Here is a 20,392-nt window from a genome sequence, read left to right as displayed (position 1 = left end):
ATGCATCTCAACAACAAAAAAACTACCAACCCAATTAAAAAATGGGCAAAAGACCTGAACAGACATTTCTCCAAAGAAGATATACAGATGGCCAACAGACACATGAAAAGATGTTCAAAATCACTAACTATCAGGGAAATGCAAATCAAAACTACAATGAGATATCACCTCACACCCGTCAGAATGGCTATAATTAACAAGACAGGAAACAACATGTGTTGGAGAGGATGTGGAGAGAAGGGCACTCTCATACACTGCTGGTGGGAGTGCAAACTGGTCCAGCCACTTGGAAAACAGTATGGAGATTCCTCAAAAAATCAAGGATAGAACTACCATATGATCTAGCTATTCCACTGTTGAGTATTTATCCAAAGAACTTGAAAACACCAATTTGCAGAGGTACATGCACCCCTGTGTTCATTGCAGCCTTATTCACAATAGCCAAGACTTGGAAGCAACCTAAGTGCCCATCAAGGGACGAATGGATAAAGAAGCTGTGGTATATATACACAATGGAATACTACTCAGCCATAAGAAACGATGAATTCCAGGCATTGTGACAACATGGATGGACATTGAGGGTATAATGCAAAGTGAAATAAGTCAGAGGGAGAAGGTCAAATACCATATGATTTCCTTCATTAAGTAGTAGATAATAACAACAATAAACAAACACATAGGGACAGAGAATGGATTGGTGGTTACCAGAGGGGACGGGGGGAGGGAGGAGGGTGAAAGGGATAATTCGGTACATGTGTGTGGTGATGGGTTGTAATTAGTATTTTGGTGGTGAACATGATGTAATCTATGCAGAAATAGAAGTACAATGATGTACACCTGAAACTTTTACAATGTTATAAACCAATGTTACTGCAATAAACAAAAAATTAAAAAAAAAAAAAAAGATAACTCTTTTGTCATCTGACTTCACAGGATTGTTGGGAGGATTAAATCATAGATTTTAAAAGTGCTCACAGTGGTGCCCAGTACATAATAAGTAATCAAATTCAGACATTGTTTTACTAAAGTATTATTTTGATATAGAAGAAAGCAAACCATTTGATGTATCCTTCCTATCAGATACTTTTATATATGTGGTTATGTTAAGACCAGGGAACAATTCTAAAGTTCTGGCAAGTAGTATTGCTTTTGTCTAAGATTAGAAAACAGATTCAAAGAGATTATATAATTTGTTCAAGTTGGTAAGGTGGGTTGACGTTTGAATTCAGATCTTTATGATGCCAAAACTCACAACAGTTGCCATCCTCATTTACAGATGAGGAATCTTAGACATACGTTGCCTATGAAACTTCCCCAAGGATGCATAGCTAGCAACTAAACAATGTATTAGGATGCTTCTCACTGCAAATCATATAGCTTCAAATAAAATATATCACATAGCTCAAAATCTACCTTACACAGTAGAGAAAATGTATTATCACATGGAAATAGAAGTCTGAAATCAGGTATTTTCAAGGTCGGTTATTGAGGGATCCAATAATGTTGTCAGCAGACCTTCCCTGTCTTTCTCTCTGCCCCTCATTGACTGAGCTAATTCCATCACAACCGCAAGAAGACTGTTCCTGGCTTCACATCTCCACGTGCACCAATGAACAAGACTAGGAAGAACGTTCCTGTATCATGTTTCTTTTTAAGAGAAAGAACATTTCCCCAAAGACTTCTCTCACATTTTGTGGCCAGTGTTAAGTCCCATGCACATTCCTCAGGAACAGCTGATAACATAAATAAAATGGCTTTGATTGTCTTAGACAGACTCCTGAGGATTTTCCCCTCAGATTTTGGAGAGATAAGGGAAAAAGGGGGTTAATCTCTGTTGGGTAGGCAATCAAACTGTGTGTGCCTTAAATCAGGATTTGAGCTAGACAGTAGCATAATGAAGCAGAGTAGTTATTACATCTATTATTTTTTTAGTTAGTAATGCAGTTCAGAGTGTCCCCAAGATCACTCTCAGGTTCAGTAATTCATAGAAGCAATCACAGAACTCAGAAAAGCCGTTATACTCATGGTTGCAGTTTATTACAGCAAATGGATACAGACTAAAGTCAAAGAAGAGAAGGGACTCATTGGGCAGAGTCCAGGAGAGACCCAGAGCAAGCATCCAGTAGTCCTCTCCCAGGGGAGTTGTGCAGACAGCACTTATTTCCCTAAGTAATGATGTGTGACAACATGCATGGAGTATTGCCAACCAGGGAAGCTCACAGACCATTCGTGTCCAGGGTTTTGATTGGGGTCAGTCACATAGGCATAACTGACCACTCACTTGGCTCCCCTCAGTCTCCAGCCATGTGACCCCAGGATCCCACCATAAATCACATTGTTAGCATAGACTCTCCATCTTGTCCCAAGGCCCCCAGATAAACAAAGACACTCTTATCAGGCAGGACATTCCAAGGTCTTAGGGGTTACCTCCCAGAAGCAGGGCAAGGACCAAACTTTTAGTGTACAGATGGGGACAACCCAGCCTTGCCTACTTTCACTGCACTGGTGATAATGCCAGATGAAAACTATTTACAGATGTTTTAAATAAAGGATATGTTTATTTATTTTCATATTTTATACTGAATGCTCTTGAAATGGAACAATTCAATTATATATTTTAAATACTTTTGAATAAATATATCAGGTATCTTCTCTGCTCCTGTGATCTTTACCACATAGTATTTTAAAATGTGTAGCTGATTACATGCTGTGCGTCAAGTGGATACTTGAGAAATAATATCTGGTGGTTATAAAGCAATGCATACACGGTTACTGGAAGGATCGTAAATACTTTGCATGAAATTTTCATTTTTAATTTAAGAGTAATTTAATATTTTTAGATTCATATACAGTATTTTTACATCTTTGGAAAATATGTGCCTTTCACATTTATTTTTTGTTAGGAAATATCAATATACCTTTACAAAATTAAAATGGCTGTATAAGTGGCTAAAATGAAATATGATTTTTGTGTGAATGTACAACCAGTACCATTATCTACTATTTTTTGATTCCACTGAATTTGTTTTTGACTTCTGAACTGGGACCACGCTTGTAATTTATATATGTCAGATTTTATTTGCATCATACAGGGGAAAAAGCAGTCATTCACTGCTAAGTCTCATCTAGTTTACAATCTTGTCAGTCTGGAAGAGAATATGCCATTCTTTTTTTTTTTTTAAGATTTTATTTATTTATTTTTTCCCCCCAAAGCCCCAGTAGATAGCTGTGTGTCATAGCTGCACTTCCTTCTAGTTGCTGTATGTGGGACGCGGCCTCAGCATGGCCAGAGAAGCAGCGCGTTGGTGCGAGCCTGGGATCCGAACCAGGGTCGCCAGCAGTGGAGCGCGCGCACTTAACCACCAAGCCACGGGGCCGGCCCGAGAATATGCCATTCTTAATGATACCTTTCACACAGTGCATCTCTGAGTCTTTCCACCCTGGACCTCCAGGCTGTATATTACAAGCATATTTTTAGGTGTTTTTTCACTGTCATTGTAATTTATACTATACTCGATGTACACATTTTAAGTTGTGTTTTATTGGAGTTTTATGAGAAAAGGAGTGTTCAGTATATATTATTTTCAAGGATTTATTAGTCTGTAGTTTATTCAGTGATAGAAAATTAGAGGAGAAATGGAAAAAAAGATGTCAGCAACTGTTAAATAAATTAGGGATGGGATGCAACAGGGCACAGAGGTTAAAAGTAAAAGTACCAGATAATAGGATATTCACTAAGTCAGGAGAGCTCTCAGGTTTGAAAGCACCCACTTTTCCAAGTGTTGTTTTCTTTTTAAAGTGGAATTTGTACTTCTGAAAAGATAATTATAATTTTTAAAGCCTCTCGCTTCATTTTGCCGTCCACCCTTCTCAGAGAGCTTCTTTCCTCAGGCAGGATGACTAACCAGGAATGCAGTCTCTAAAGAAGGAGCAACATTTGACAAAGCTCTTTGCACCTGAAAAGGGAGAGCAATGGAGATGGACAGGAAAGAGACAAAACCACTCTAGTGAAACTTGATCATGACATCTGTGCTGTTGCCTTTTTAATTAAGTCTTTTCCAGTTATATATATTATTGAAATGAATCTTTAGAGTTACGGTCATTTTAATTAATTATTTTTAAAGAAATTCCAGTAGATTTAGAATCAACTTTTTTATGTATTAAAAAAAAAAAAAAAAAACATCGTGGGGCCTGCCTGGTGGCGCAAGCAGTTAAGTGCGTGAGCTCCGCTGTGGCAGCCCAGGGTTCGCCGGTTCGGATCCTGGGCGCACACCAACGCACTGCTTGTAGAGCCATGCTGTGGCGGCGTCCCGTATAAAGTAGAGGAAGATGGGCACAGATGTTAGCCCAGGGCCAGTCTTCCTCAGCAAAAAGAGTAGGGTTGGCAACAGATGTTAGCTCAGTGCTGATCTTCCTCACACACACAAAAAAAGCATCCTATTTGCCCTAACCTGTCTTCCACACCCATCACAATTTAAGATTTTATTATTGCAGTTTAATTGAGATATATCTAGAAGCTTTTGGGATTCCTCTCATTAAAAAATAATCTCTTATTAAGATGGAACTAGCCCAGAAGTAGTCTTTAGTTTGGGTTCAAAAATTCAGTGAGGGTAAGTGGGGAGAAGGAGGTTAGGGATGGAGGTCCAAGGAGTACAACAGTGTTCTAAGTGAGGAGGTGCTAGACGCCCCCCACCAACACTGTTGACCTAAGACCAGCCTTTCCATAATAAAATGGTTATAGCACCAGACATGTGAGCTAGCACTAGAAATCATAGCCTTTTTAAAATTGCCTAAGTATTTTTGATCTTGTAATGTCTTTTCACATTTTTATTAGATTAGTTTTCTCTATCGAGAAATTTAAGGAAAAAACTTGCTAGATTTTCTCCTGGTAATAATAAAAACAACAATAAGAAAATCTGAATAGAAAAATAATTATATTCTTTTTTTTGTTGTTTGTGAGGAAGATTACCCCTGCCAATCTTCCTCTACTTTATAGGTGGGACGCCTGTCACAGCATAGCTTGACAAGCAATGTGTCGGTCCGCTCCTGGGATGTGAACATGCGAATGTAGGGCTGCAGAATTGGAGCACGCAAACCCAACTGCTACGCCATCAAGCTGGCCCCGTTAATTATATTCTTACATAAATAATGGGAAATGAAGGGTAAATTTATCCATGGTTGTAGAATCTCTGTTCTCTCGCTGCGCGTGTGTGATTTGTAACTTCAGGACTACTGAGCTGCAATGAGGAAGCACGGGAAGACAGCTCTCCGTGAGCATTTTCTTTGTCAGGCTATCGTAGGTAAAGCTAGATTATCTTTAGAGCAGAGGTGAATTCAAGTTTTAGAGATAGATTAAGTATTTCAGGTCACTCGTTTACCTGTTAGTGCCTAAGGCGGAAAAATCGCAATTGACTTCAAGACAAATCCTTTGAGAGTACTTTATTTACTCAAGAGCTACACCGAGAACATTTTCTTTGAACAAATTCCCTTCCTCCACCTGACAACTTCAATCGTTCGTTGTTTGACCTGAGCTAAACTTGCTAAAATCACCATTGATCTCCAGTGTTGCCAAACCAATGGATATGTTTTAATCTCCTATTTACCTGGCTTCTTAGCATTCTTTCAAATTGCTGACAATGCTTTTCATCTTGAAAAATTCTCTTATCTTAGCTTCCCTGACACTGCCCACTGCCTCTCTGCCTGCTCCTTCTCAGTTGCTTTGCTGTTTTATCTGCCTATTCTTGGCCTCAAAATGTTCAATCCACTCCAGACTCAGCTGTGGGCTGCCTTCTGTTGTTTCTCAAATCAGTCATCAGCTAATCTATATTGTTTTCCTCCTGAGTACCAGTCCCTGTACAGATTCTGGGGATAGAATAGTGAACAAGACAGACAAATCTGTGCCACCAAGGAGCTTGCTTTATGTAGGAAGGGTCCTAGATAAGTAACTAATATAATTTCTGATAGTGTTAAGTGCTGTCAGGAAAATAAAATAGAGCACTGGGATAGAGAAGGGTGTGGAGAGGTTGCTAATTTAGCTTGGGTGCTCACGGAGGGCTTCCCTGAGGAGATGACATTTGGGTTGATCTTTCTGTGCTGAGAATGCAGTAACCTGAAGATGTGGCTGAAGGGTATTTCAGGCGGAAGGAACAGCACATGCCAAGAAGCGTGCTTGGGTGGTTCAAGGGTGGGACAGAGTGTTCCAGTCTCATTTTGCATCACACCCGTGATTCCTATGGTTTTAAATATCACCTATATGATAATGGATCCCGTGGTTCTGTAATACATCACTTCTCTTGACCCAGACGCTGATATCCAACAGACTGGTTGACGTGTCCCCTGGGCTGTCCATTGGCATCTGCAATATCACAGATCAAAAATGGAATGCTTCCCATCTGGTCTTAATCAATTCTCCTCTTGCATTCCCCACCACAGTAAATGATAGTTCCTTTACTCAGTTGCTTCAGACACATAACTCCATTTTCCTTAATTCTTATGACCAAACCAATTACAAAATCTTTGCCATTTTATCTCCAACACAATGAAAATCTGTCAGCTGCTCTCCATCTCCAAATCACCATGCCTGTCCAAGCATCTTTTGTCTGGGCTACATCCACAGTTTCCTCTCTCTGCCTGCTTCTGCCTTTGACCTTCTCCAGCCCAGTCCCTAGGAGGAGCCAGAGTGAAGTATTTAGCATAAATCAGACCTTCACATCCAAGCACCTTCAGTGGTTTCCCATTTGGTCCCTGCTTCCTCTCAAACTGCAGCGATACGGGCAACTTGGCCTTTTTTTGGTTCGTTGGATGCTCTGATGTCTTTCCTTCCAGAGGAGCTTGACTTTTGCTGTTTACTTGCCAGAGGGTCATTGTGTTCTCTCTACCCTGAGCTCACTCCCACGCATCCTTTAAATTTCAGCTTAAATGTCATTTCCCTTCAGACGCCAACCCTGACCCCCATCCTAAATCTAAATCTGATGCTCCCTCCACTCTGTCCAGTACTCTTTAACGATATTCTGTTCTTTTCTTCAGAGCACTTATTCCAATTTGTAACAACGCATATTGCATCGGGATTTTATTGTTTGGTGCTTTCTCCACCAGATCTTCTCCCTAAACCCCTCAGAAGCTAACACAGAGCCACCCCGTCCTGGGCGTTCAGTCAATATGTTGCTGAATGGATGCTGAATAACTAAACGGAATTGGCCACAATTAATTTGCTATTTCTATTTTCAAGTGTTATTTCCATGGTGATTTTGATTACTCTAACATATCAGAAAAACAGTCATTTAAATTGTTTGCCTCTTATGAATAAAAATGCATAATCTGTTCAAAAAATATGTTAACATCTTTTGCCGGATTTTAAATATAACACAATAGCACTATAGCAAACAAGTACAAATACTGTGAAAACAAAATTTCAAATCCACTTACTTCTAAGTTGAAAGGCATGATTTCCCATACAACTGGTTTTGTTTGAATTATGAGACTCTAAACCCTGTGTTTCTGAATGACAATTCCAAAGTTACAACTCTCAATCTTTGCTTACACTATGTAAGTAATCTTTCTATTTTTACTTTATGAAATGTGCATGTTGCTTTCAGTATAATGTTGTTTTACTAGTATTCTTTCTGTGTCTATCATGGGATATTTTCCATTTCCCTAATCTTTTATAAAGTAAACTTGTGTGTTATAACATCCCTTGATGAAATTTCCCTGAGGATAGGAGTCATAGAGACAGACTCATGGAATATTAGAATTGAAAGAAAACACTGAAATAATTTAGCCCAAGGTGTTTGCAGGAGAAGAAGGAGAGGAGCAAATACTTGCAGTAATACTCTCTATATTGAGCAATGCTAGGTGTATGGCGTACATCAAGTCATTAAATCTTCACAATAATGTTGCATAGTAGATATTTCAGAGGAGAAAAGGCAGTCTCATAAAGGTTAAAGGACAAGCTTGCCCGGGTCCTGCAGCCGTCAGGAGCATCTCTGTTCAGTCTTAGTTCACCACACCTTGAAAGTTGCTTAAGCTCTCTGGACTTCAGTCTCCAGAACTGAAAAATAAAGGACTTGGACTGTGCTCTCTAATTTTGTCATCACTGAATTTCTGTGATATTTCCAACACAAGCCTTCTATTTCCTTTTTCAGTTTACATCTTTTAACAACGATCCCTGATTACTTTCCCTTATTTATCAGGAACTGTGTTTTGTCCTTTCTGTATGAAGCATGTCCCCAAATTAGTCTAAATCGGAACCTTTTGCCATCTACCAAAGTTTGATTTTGTAAGGAAATGTAAAAATGTTGATTAAGTGTACTCCATGGTAGGTACCATTAAAAAAAATGTGAAAAATCTAATCTGAAGTTCAAAGAAAATATTTCAAAATAAATATATTTGATTATCTATATATAGTTCATATTTTAAGTGTCAAACTAACTCTATATAACCACACACACACACATATACCTAATGAAGGAGAATATATCTGAACGTCATGTGGAATGCATAAATGAAAGAATATATAAGAAAGAAGTAAGACTCTGCTTCTCATTAAGAATCTCCTTCAAAGAGTCTTTGTGGTTTGACCTTGGTCTCAGTACCTGATGTGGGGTCTCCGAATTTCTCAGTACAAGCCCCCCCTTTATAGCAGTTTCTCCTGGCCCTGTGCACCCTCCATATCTATTCTGACCTCTGTGCCTTTACTCAGCTGCTCCCTTACCTGGGGTGCCCTCCTCTCCAGCAGCCCCTCCGCTCTCCTCTGCAGAGCCAGGTTCATCCATCCCTCAAGCCTCTCCGGTCCTCAAGCAAAGGTTAGAATTCTTTTTTCTCTTTCCTTTACTCCCCTGTCATCCTTCCCTCCTTCATCCTCTCTCTTTTCTTCTTTTCCTTCTGGTCCTTCCTCATTTTCTTCTTTCTTTTCTTCCTTTATTTATTTCCCTCTTTCTTTTATTATTTTTTAAAAGACTATTTTTTATAGCAGTTTTAGGTTTATGATGTAATTGAGAGGGAGGTACAGAGAGTTCCCTTATACCTCCTGCCCCCACACACGCACAGCCTCCCCCACTATCAACATCTCCACCAGATGGTGCATTTGTTACAAGTGATGAACTTGTGTTGACATATCATCCTCACCCAGAGTCCAGAGCTTACATCAGGGTTCATTCTTGGCATTGTACACTCCATGGGTTTGGACAAATGGATAATGACATGTATCCCCCCTTATAGTATCATACGGAGAATTCTCGCTTTCCTAAAAATCCTGTGTGATCTACCTATTCATCCCTCCCACCTCCCTCCCCTGTCAACCACTGATCTTTGTACTGTCTCCATAGTTTCGTCTTTTCCAGAATGTCGTATAGTTGGAATAATACAGTATGTAGCTTTTTCAGACTAGCTTTTTTCACTTATTCATATGCATTTAAGTTTCCTCCATGTCTTTTCATGGCTTTATTTCTTTTTATCACTGAAAACTATTTTATTGTCTGGACGGACCACAATTTATCCATTCACCTACTGAAGGACAGCTAGGTTGTTTCCAAGTTTTGGCAATTATGATTAAAGCTTCTATAAACATCCATGTGCAGGTTTTTGTGTAGACATAGGTTTTCATCTCCTTTGGGTAAATACCAAGTAGTGTGATTGCTACACCGCATGTTAAAAGTATGTTTAGTTTTGTAAGAAACCACAAAATTGTCATCCAAAACTAGCTGCACCATTTTGTATTCCCACCAGCAGTGAGTGAGAGTTCCTGTTGCTCCACATCCTCCCTAGCATCTGATGTTGTTAGTGTTCAGGATTTTGGCTCCCTTTCTTTAGTTTTAATAACGTAAAAAACAAAAAAACACTTAGATTCTTTTAGTTATCAGAATCATTTAAGGAAAAGAGTGTTCTTGTTAGGACACACACGTGCTCAAACTAGGATGCCATAAATAAGTTGGCTTTAGGGCCTGGTGACCTTCTTGATGTTGCTCTCAAGAGCTAAGACGTGACCTACAGAGGAGTGTAGGCTCCTTACTGCAAGGCTGCTCCATTCTTCTCTCAGGGCAAGCAAATGTGAGTGCCCACCCCTTTGTGTGTAGCTGCTCTCCCTCAGAGCTTCTGTCACTCCTACCCATCCGTGGGCTTGCTATGACACCCAATGCCTGCCATCTCCTTAATGGCATCCTTTCGGCCACAGCTTTCATCACCAACTGCCTCCTGTCTTTTATACATCATACCTAAAGATCTCAAAAAAGTGAATGTTAAGGTCTCAGATGAACTTGTAAAATTTAAATCTGTAAGTTGTGCTCATGGAAGCATGTGCCAGGGACCCACCATTGGGCCACTCTGGTAGACAAGGAAGGTGAGTAGGGTCATGGCTGTATGTTGGGCATGGAAGTTTCCCAGAGAAAGGTTTGTGGGCTAGAAGATGTGGAGAGGGAGATCTCTGCTTCACTGTTACATGTTTTCCTCTCTCTAAGGAAATAATCTAATTTCATTATAGAGCATTATGATAAGACAAAACAAGTATATAAAAAATACAACCACTACTTAAACTTACACATACAACTTAATATGACCATTAAGTTATAATGGTGGACATTTGATGACTAGGGTGGTTTACAAGTCAGCAAGTTAAGTCACCTAGTAATGGAATATATCCATCAACACTTCCATTAGATTCTTACCCTTTTCATATTTACAGATTTACAGTGATGATTAGGAGCATAAGAAAAGCAATCTGATACATTCAGTGGAGACCATGTAAATAAAAATCATAGCATGACTGTAAGTATCTACATAGTCTTTTCAGTGGTTTTTAATATTTATAAACTCAGGACTAGAGGTGATATGCCATTATTTCTGTAAAGAGATGTAACTTGGTAACTTACAACTTGTAAAATGGAAACATTATGCACATATTTATATCACTGTGTGCTAATTATTATTTCTTCCTGGTATCTTGCAGCTCCGTATTTTCAAAATGACCATCAACATACTGTAAGAAATGCTTTTGTAATAGTCACAAACTCAGTTCCCTTTCTTGATTACACATTTGCAAAACATCTGAATCATATGTATAGTGAAATTACACATAGAAATATTCTATTCCAAGATACTGAGAATTTTAGGAGTGACCAAATCAATTAGATTTATTGATATATTAATTATAATGTTAAACTGTGTGTATCACAAAAATTTTAAAGAATGTAGCATTTCTGTTTATGTATTCCTACAATACATAAACAAGTTCTAAGCATTCTCTTATTGTATATTATACTACTGTAAAGCAATATTAAGAAGCTTTGTGTAATATATTATAAAAATATATATGATAGATAAGCCATTCATATTAATTAGCATCGATTTATTATTATTAATATTTATATATTTAAATCTATTTTATATAAGTAAATATATAGTTATTTATACATATTTAGTTGAATATTTATATTTACTTAATATTAATTTTAATAAATTTAATAAATTATTATTTTGAATACATATGTAATATATATGTGTTATAAAATAAATATATACATAAAGTATATGAAACAGATTGATATTATTTATATTTACTGTATTAATCAGAATGTACTTAAATATAAGATTCTAACATCACTTATAAACTATTATGAGAAAGAAGATTTCTATGGGTACTCATCACTCAAATAATTAACATTTTCTACTATTTAAATCTAAAAATTGACAGGGTTTTACAATTTAATTATATTTAATATAATATATATATAATATGTAAATATAAATATAAAATAATTATATATATTTCTGAAATCAATTATATTATACATTGACTTCAAGATTTTTTTCTCCTTTTTTCTCATATTTCAATGTTATCGGCCTGGTATTTTAGATCTTAGGCAAAGTAATATAAATTGGCCCAGTCAAATGCTATCTTTACTGTTAGAAGAACATGAAAAACTAGGTTTCTTGTGTGATATATTTGAGTAGACCCTGAATATTATTCATGAATCTTAAGTCCAGGGTCTTTAAATTAGCAAAAAGAGACTAGAGCAGAAGCGACAGGCTATAAGACCTCAAGCTAAGACTGCTTACTCCCCAGGTGATGGTCACTCTGCATTTGTAGGAGCCAATGGAGGACAGAGAGACATCTCTTTTGGTGCTGCCAGTATATGTTCAAGTAACTATCTCAGAGCAGGGTATGGAATCAGACAGATAGCGATGAGGACAATTCTAAGGGCTCATGTAAAAATTTCAGTGCCGTTAATTTTGTGGAGGTCATTTATACTGATTTTGTACTAGCATATTCTTATGTTTCATTTTATTTGAATAGCAAATAAATGTATCAGTTCATTTGAAGATACAAAAAGAAAATATTCCCTTTTTGAACATTTGCTACCTTAGTGATTTTAGCAGTTGGAAGGATAATTATTGATGTCAGAGCCCTTATAAGAAATCTACTTGTTTTTCCCTCTGGCAGAAAAACAATCTAGAAGAAGCAATGTTAAAGGAAAAAAAGGCTTAATGGTGAGAGAATTTGGAGTATTCGGAATTACCTGGACCACACAATGATGCAGGTAGTAGTTAGAATAATATTCAAAAGACAGATTTTAAATGCCAGCCAAATACTCTTTACTTGTTGTGCAATAGAGAGTCATTAAATTTTTTGAAAGAGTTTCTCAATAATGTATTTATTACATTATTATATTTTATTACACTAGGAGCTAAAATATATTTTTAAAAACAAATTACTCTAAGACAGAGTTTGATTTAAGACTATGTCAGTAGAATTGGAGACAAAAGAACATGGGTAAAACTCAGATATGAAAATTATGATAGTAGGTATTCAGTTAATAGTGTTTCAAAAGTCAGTGTATTAAGGTATGTAGTGAGGAAAGAGAGTCCAGACAAAAATATCTGACATTGTATTAAAGTAAACATTTGGAAAATCCAGCCCTAGACTCTCACACAATGGCTGTAGGTTCTGCCAGTCCAGTTGCTTTATGAGGTATTTTCATGGTTGACCCATTAATATGAAATCCAAAACAATACAGATCAAAGCAATGTGTTTTTGACACCCTATTGCTATGTAAACTATCCCTTCAAAATTCTAATGTTGCATAAATAATAAGAATTTATCACCCAAATGTCAACAATTCTTGTTTTAACTATTTCTATAGAGCTTGTAAATATTTGCTCACTATTCTAAGATCAAAACCAACTACTAGTAGAGACTGTGCAAATACAGTAGTTCCTCCTTATCCATGAGGGATATGTTCCAGGTCCCCTAGTGGACACCTGAAATCACAGATAGTATGGACCCCTACATATACTATGATTTTTCATACATACATACCTATGATAAAGTTTAATTCATATATTTGGCATAGTAAGAGATCAACAACAATAACTAATAATAAAATAGAAAAATTATAACAATATACTGTAATCAAAGTTACCATAGATCTTAGCAACCTCAGCATATGATATTTTTTCTTTATTAAGTTGAGAACTTTCACCTTTTCACTTAAAGGAAACACTTTACAGCTCGTCTTTGGCATATTTGAATTGCCAGCATCACTACTCTTGTGCTTTGAGACCATGATTAAGTAAAATAAGGGTGACTTGAACACAAACACTGAGATATGGTGACAGTTAACCTGATAACCGAGACAGCTACTAAGTGACTAACAAGCAGGTAGCAGATACAGCGTGGATCTGCTGGACAAAGGAATGATTCCTGTCCTGGGCAGGACAGAGCAGGACAGCAAGAGATTTCATCACGCTACTCAGAACGGGGCACAATTTAAATCGTGTGAGTTTATTTCTGGAATTTTCCATTTAATATTTTTGGTCCACCGTTGACCACAGGTAACTGAAACTGCAGAAATTGAAACCGTGGATAAAGGGTACTACTGTATTCAGCAGAAACAGAGGAAAGTACAGACAATTCTGTTATACATGTAGAAATATCCCATGCGATTCCCTTTTAAGTAAAAATAATCCTATTCTAGCTAAATGAAAGAAATTATTACAATAGCAAAATGTTGTTGTTGAAATTAACATTTAATCAGGTTATTGGTTTTTGAGGGAGGGGTGAGATGGATGTTTCATTCTTGCTGAGATAAAACCTCTTGTACGTCAGAAAGGGGAAATGTATTAAAAGTAGGTATTGCTTTTCATTTCTGTAAAGAAAGACTGAGTCTATTAAATGTTGAAGAGCACATGTCAGTGTTGACTTACTTCAGACAGATTGTGGCAGGAAACCTGAAGTCTGCAGTATCCCCACTACCTAGAGTGGGGTGTCTGTCATCTAAAGGTCACTGATGGAGTGGAGATATTGCTGCTAAGGAATTTCAACCAGAATGTGTTCTGTACAACAACATTCCTGATGGTTATGCAGCTAAAAGCATATGTCACCTCTCTGAAGGTTTAAAGTGGTTAGAATTAGTCTCAAGATTGGTTCAGCTGAAACGGGTCTTCAGGTCTCTAAAAAAATAAGTATCAACAATAAAAATATGCTAATCACAGAAGCCATTTCACTAAAAAGTGTGAGTTTATTTAAATGCCTCTTATTTGGCATTATTTATTCCAAAGGTATACAAATTAAATTTTAACTCAACAAAATGGCGTCTAACACAAAGACTTAATATTCAAGCCAATCCATAGTTCTAGTGCCCTGGAGGTGGCCTACAGCCTCATGTGGAAAGCCTGTGAATCTGGTCTTTTTACTGCAGGAAAATTGCCACCAGATCATATTTGAAATAAAGCCTCATGGGTTGAACCATGTGGTTTCCCCGTGTATGTTAGATTTGGAATAAAGATGAAATATCTTCTACCTTTACTTTTTGGTGCTCAGTGTCTTTTTTATTAAAAAAAAAGAATTACTATTAATAAACTTTTAAAAATTATTTTTTAAAAGCCTCACTTTAATTTGCAAAGCCCTTTAATATAAAATGTCTCATTAGCTCATTGCAGCAAATGTAGAGAAAGGAACCTGGAATTCAGAGTCAATTGGGTCATACCTCTGGCCTCAGTTTTCTTTCCTGTAAAATGAGTTTAATATTATCACCTCATGGAATGGTTGTATGGGTTTAGTTTAAAAACATATGTAAATGATACTTGAAATTTCTAGAAAATGTGATATGTTTAATTTTACATCATCATCCTTATTATAATTATTATTATTAGTTAGCACTTCATTCCTAATTATTTCCAATTGTTTCACTAGTGTAAATCTTGTCTCTACTAATTTATTTGTCCATGATCTCCTTTATCACAGAAGTGGTTGTTTATACTTCTTTTGTATGAGTTGCTTCCTTCACTATATCGCTAGTCCAGCTGGATAGTTGCTCCAAATAAATTCGTGTTGGATTTTAATTGGCAGTCACAAGACGTGTCCTCAAAGAGCAGGATAATTTGCTGGGAGAAGTATATTCCTTACTGCTCTACATAACTCATAGGAGTCTTGTGAGGCTGTAATGAGATATTGTGAATCAACATGCTTTGAAAAAGTCATTTAAATATATGTACATTAATATAATTTACACATTTTAAATCAAAAGTGTCTAATTTCTGTCTGTTCATCCTTTTGCATAATTTTACATCTTGCTTTAGTATTAGTTAATGATGGGTGATGAATCTACCAATTGAATATTTCCAGTTTTGATTTTCATCTCTAAGGTTTTGAGTAAATTTTAATATATTTATTAATATCTACAACATGTATGCTATGAGACTTGAAAAGATATAATTCAACAAAATTAGAGTTAAATGATGTTAAGCCCAGTAATTCCTCTTTTTTGAAAATGTTTCTGAGGCTCTGGGGAGCCTGCGTGAAGCAGATTGATCTCCGTGACTCTTTCTAACTTTGAAGCTTCAGTGTTCAGAGAAATTAATTGTTCCTGATACTGACGGAATAGGTAGTTGGGATTTATGGAACTTATTGTTTACTTGTACGTAACCTGTTTGTCACCGTGTTTTTTTCCCATCATCTTATTAAAAGGCTATCTCTGTTTCAAAAAATCAGCCATATTTTACATTTAGTCTCTCATCACTTTTACTCTGCCATCTACAAGCCGTTCAGGCTTATCTAATCCATTCTGTGCCCTCACAGAATTCCAACCAAGTACCTTTCTTGAATAAATAAGTGACTGACATTATCTTTAAAAAGATCCAGAGTGTTTTGATCTAACTTGGATGGGTACCTCCAATTTCTCCCATTTCTTTTTATTACTACTCCATGTGAGACAGATAGAAATGAGGAAATAGAAGTAGTCCTTTTTAAGACTTTATGCTGTGATTTAGACCAGTTTGGTACTGTAGAATATTGAAATAAGAACCACGCTAGAGGAGACTACTTCTGATAGAAACAGTGATGGCCATTTGCCTTGATGAAGCCGACTTCATTTGACATAGCCATAACTATTCTGCTTGAGGGAATATAGGAGACCTCTAACTGATGATGGCAGAAAAAAATCAATGGAAGTAATATTCTACATTGGGTTTTGAGATTATTAAAACTAGAATCTATTTAGGAAATAGATTTTAGAGACTTAGTAGTAGACCACTGCCTACTGATTGGGAACCTTGCCCTAGCACGTGATACAGACTATGAAACCATGGGGTTGGAGAAAATAGTAGTGGAACTATCAGATCAATGAAAGTTGATGTGCTGGTAAGTCACAGATTTATGACTTGGAGTATACATACACACACACAGTGGTAAGATACATATAACATAAAACTTACCATTTTAACCATTTTTTAGTATATGGTTTTGTGACATTAAGTACATTCACATTGTTGTGCGTTTATCCACCACCATCCATCTCCAGAAAAATTTCATCTTCCCCTACTGAAACTCTATGCCTGTTAAACAATAATTCCCCAAGCCTGTCTCCCCCAGCTTCAGACAATGACCATTCTACTTTCTACTACTTTGACTACTGCTCACTTTCAACCTCTTTAGACTGTGTATAGTTATATCCTGTTTTGTTTTGTTTTTTGAATCCATCCTGCCGATCTATGTCTTTGGGAAGTATATTAGTCCATCAGGGCCGCCAGCCATAACAAAGTCCTGCAGATTGGGTGGCTTGAACAACAGAAATTTATTTTCTCACAGTTTTAGAGGCTGGAAGTCCAAAATTAAGGTTTGGGCAGGGTTGTATCTTCTGAGGCCTCTCTCTTTGACTTGTAAATGGCTCTATCTCCCTGTGTCTTCACATGATCTTCTTTCTGTGTGTGTGTGTGTCTTAATCTCCTCTTCTTATAAGTTCACCAGTCTTATTGGGTTAGGGCCTACCCCAATGATCTCATTTTAACTTAATCACCCCTTCAAAGATCCTGTCTCCAAATGCAGCCATATTCTGAGGTACTGTGGGTTAGGACTCCAACATACTAATATTGAGAGGACACAGTTCAGCCCATACATGGAGTTGATTCCATTTACATTTAAAGAAATTACTGATAGGGAAGCACTTATTTTTACCATTTCATTATTTTTTGTTTTCTGTGTGTCTTACAGCATTTTCTTACCATTTCCACCATTATTATATTCCTTTGTGTTTAGCTGATTTTTTGTAGTGATATATTGTGATTTCCTTCTAATTTTCTTTTGTGTATATTCTATAGATATTTTCTTTGTGGTTGCCATAGAGATTACACATAAGATTCTAAAGTTATGACAATCTATTTTAAAATGATACCAAGTTAACTTTAATCACACACAAAAACTCTACTCGTTTATAGTTCCAGCCCCCCACTTTGTCCTGTTGATGTCACAAATCACATCTGCTTATGTTGTGTACCTATTAACATAGACTTATAATTATCTTTATATATTTGTCTTTTAAATCATGTAGAAAATAAAAAAATAAAGTTGTAAATCAAAATTACTATAGTAGTGTTTTTTTTATATTTCTCTCTGTATTTACCTTTACAAGGGAACATTGTATTTTCATATAGCTGTGAGTTATTGTCTAGTGTCCTTTCATCTCAACTTGAAGGACTCCTTTAGCATTTCTTCTAGGGCAGGTCTAGTATTAATGAGCTCCCTCAGCCTTTTTTTGTCTGGTAATGTCTTAATGTTTCCCTCACTTTTGAGGGACAGTTTTGCTGGATACAGAACTCTTGGTTGACAGCAATTTTTCCTTTCAGCACTTAAATATTTTCCCCCATCGCCATCTGGCCTACAAGGTTTCTACTGAGAAATCTACTGATAGTTTTAATGAGGATCTCTTGTTTGTGATGAGTTGCTTTTCTCTTTCTGCTTTCAAGATTCTTTCTTGGTCTGTGTCTTTTGACACTTCGATTATATTTCTCATTGAGTTTATCCTCCTTTGACTTTGTTGAGCTCCTTGGATTTGTCTATCTATGTCTTTCCTTAAATTTGAGAAATGTTCAGATATTATTTACTTAAATTCATATTTCAGACAGTTGTTTTGAAGTCTTTGTCTAGTAAGTTCAATGCATGTGTTTCTTCAGGGACTGTATCTGGAGATTAATTTTGTTCCTTTGAATAGGCCATCTCTCCCTACTTTTTTGTATGACTTGTGATTTTTGCTAAAAATTGACAGAAACATTTGAAAGAAGCAGCTACTTCTCCCAGTCTTTCCATAGTCATGTGGAAGATCTTTACTGATTAGTGGACCCGTAAGCATTGAGATTGGCCTCGCATGAAGATTTAGGTCTTCCCAGGTTTTTTCTGGGCATGTGTCCTGTCTGGGTCTGTGTGTGTGTGTGTGTGTGTGTGTGCTTCCCCACCCCCAGCTTCTTTAAAATATCTTAATTTCTTAAGGAACCACACCCCAGTTCCTTCTCAGGATCTTAGATGTTCTGTGGTATTCCTCTGCTTGTAATTTCTTGCCCCGAGTTGCCCTCATGGCTGCAGTCCCTGTGCACTTTCTAAATGCAGCAATGTTCACCATTACCTTCCATGGCTTCCAGCTGCCATTCTCATCTGAGCTCCAAGTCCAGCAAGACAGAAAGCAGTTCCTCAAGCAGCCCACAGGCCAGGATGTCGCAAACAATTTTCTCTTTCCTCCTCCATCCTCAGGGATGGAATCAGGAATTAGGCCACTTCCTCTCAACTGTACTGTGCCATGTCAGGGAAGGTGTAAGGGGCAATTAAAAATTCCATGAAATTTCCTACCATTATGCATGTGACTTTTTCTTCATTGGGCATTTGTTTGGTTGCTGTAGATCTTTGACTGGTTTCCAGAGCTCCTAAAAATTATTTTAATAAATCTGTAGTTGTTTTTTTGATGGTTCCATGGGGAAGGGGGGCCTATGTCCATTGGGAAACAGGGCCTGTATTATTCCACCATCTTACTGATATCACTTCCCAACTTGCTGAATTGTTTTTTTTGTTGTTGTTTTTTTGTTTTTTGTGAGGAAGACCAGCCCTGAGCTAACATCTGTGCTAATCCTTCTCTTTTTGCTGAGGAAGACTGGCTCTGAGCTAACATCTATTGCCAATCCTCCTCCTTTTTTTTTTCTCCCCAAAGCCCCAGTAGATAGTTGTACGTCATAGTTGCACGTGCTTCTGGTTGCTGTATGTGGGATGTGGCCTCAGCATGGCCGGAGAAGCATGCATAGGTGCGTGCCTGGGATCTGAACCCGGGCCGCCAGTAGCGGATCACGCGCACTTAACCGCTAAGCCACGGTGCCAGCCCTGAATTGTTTTACAATGATATTGAGAAAGTTAAATATTTAGGAAAGAAAATTTTAGAGTCTAATTCATTTCTCACACCATATAACAAAATAATTTTTAGATGATGTAAAAGTAATAAAAACCGGTGAGAAATATAGGTAAACCGATTTGGAATGATGAAGTGTTTCCTAAGAATAAATTCATGTAATATTATCTAGTAAGATTTGTAGTTAATGAAAGGTTTTATCCATATCCCAATTCCATCCTAATTTAGCAATAAAAACTAAATCTTGCTATAATTATTGGTACTTTCCCTTTTTTTCTTTTAAATTTTTACTTTATTTTTTTTTAATTAATTTGTTTTTTTGCTGAGGAATCTTCACCCTGAGCTAACATCTGTTGCCAGTCTTCCTCTATTTTGTATGTGAGCCACCACAATAGCATGGCCACTGATAGATGAGTGGTGTAGGTCTGTGCCTGGGAACCAAACCTGGGCCACCTAAGTCGAGCATGCCAAACTTCACCATTAGGCCACTGGGGCTGGCACTATTGGTGCTTTCTTATGCGTAGTTTTAATAATATGCATAAGGAGTTCAATATCTACCCAGATATATTTTTTTCTTCTTATGGAATCATTTAAAACATATGAAAACATGTATATTTGTAAGTATGTTTTCAGCTGCATCTATTCAAATGGGCTTAAACTCTAGGAAACATATGAATCATTCAACAGGATGTTCAGAGGTAGAGTAGGTTTCTGAGTTGGTCAATTTTCTGCCTCAACTA

General features: G+C 37.0%; 1 protein-coding gene across 1 annotated transcript in view; it reads left to right on the top strand.

The window, feature by feature from the left end:
- Nucleotides 1–20,392, top strand: part of CSMD1 (CUB and Sushi multiple domains 1) — a gene marked incomplete at its 5' end in the record, with an annotated part of 1,589,548 nt that overhangs the window by 987,093 nt on the left and 582,063 nt on the right. The window lies entirely within an intron of this gene.

The sequence above is a fragment of the Ceratotherium simum genome, chromosome 28 (assembly GCF_057802395.1).
Source record: "Ceratotherium simum simum isolate JZ-2026a chromosome 28, ASM5780239v1, whole genome shotgun sequence".
NCBI classification, from domain to species: Eukaryota; Metazoa; Chordata; class Mammalia; order Perissodactyla; family Rhinocerotidae; genus Ceratotherium; species Ceratotherium simum.
The sequence above is the reverse complement of the archived record's forward strand: the minus strand, read 5'-3'. Positions and strand labels throughout refer to the sequence as shown.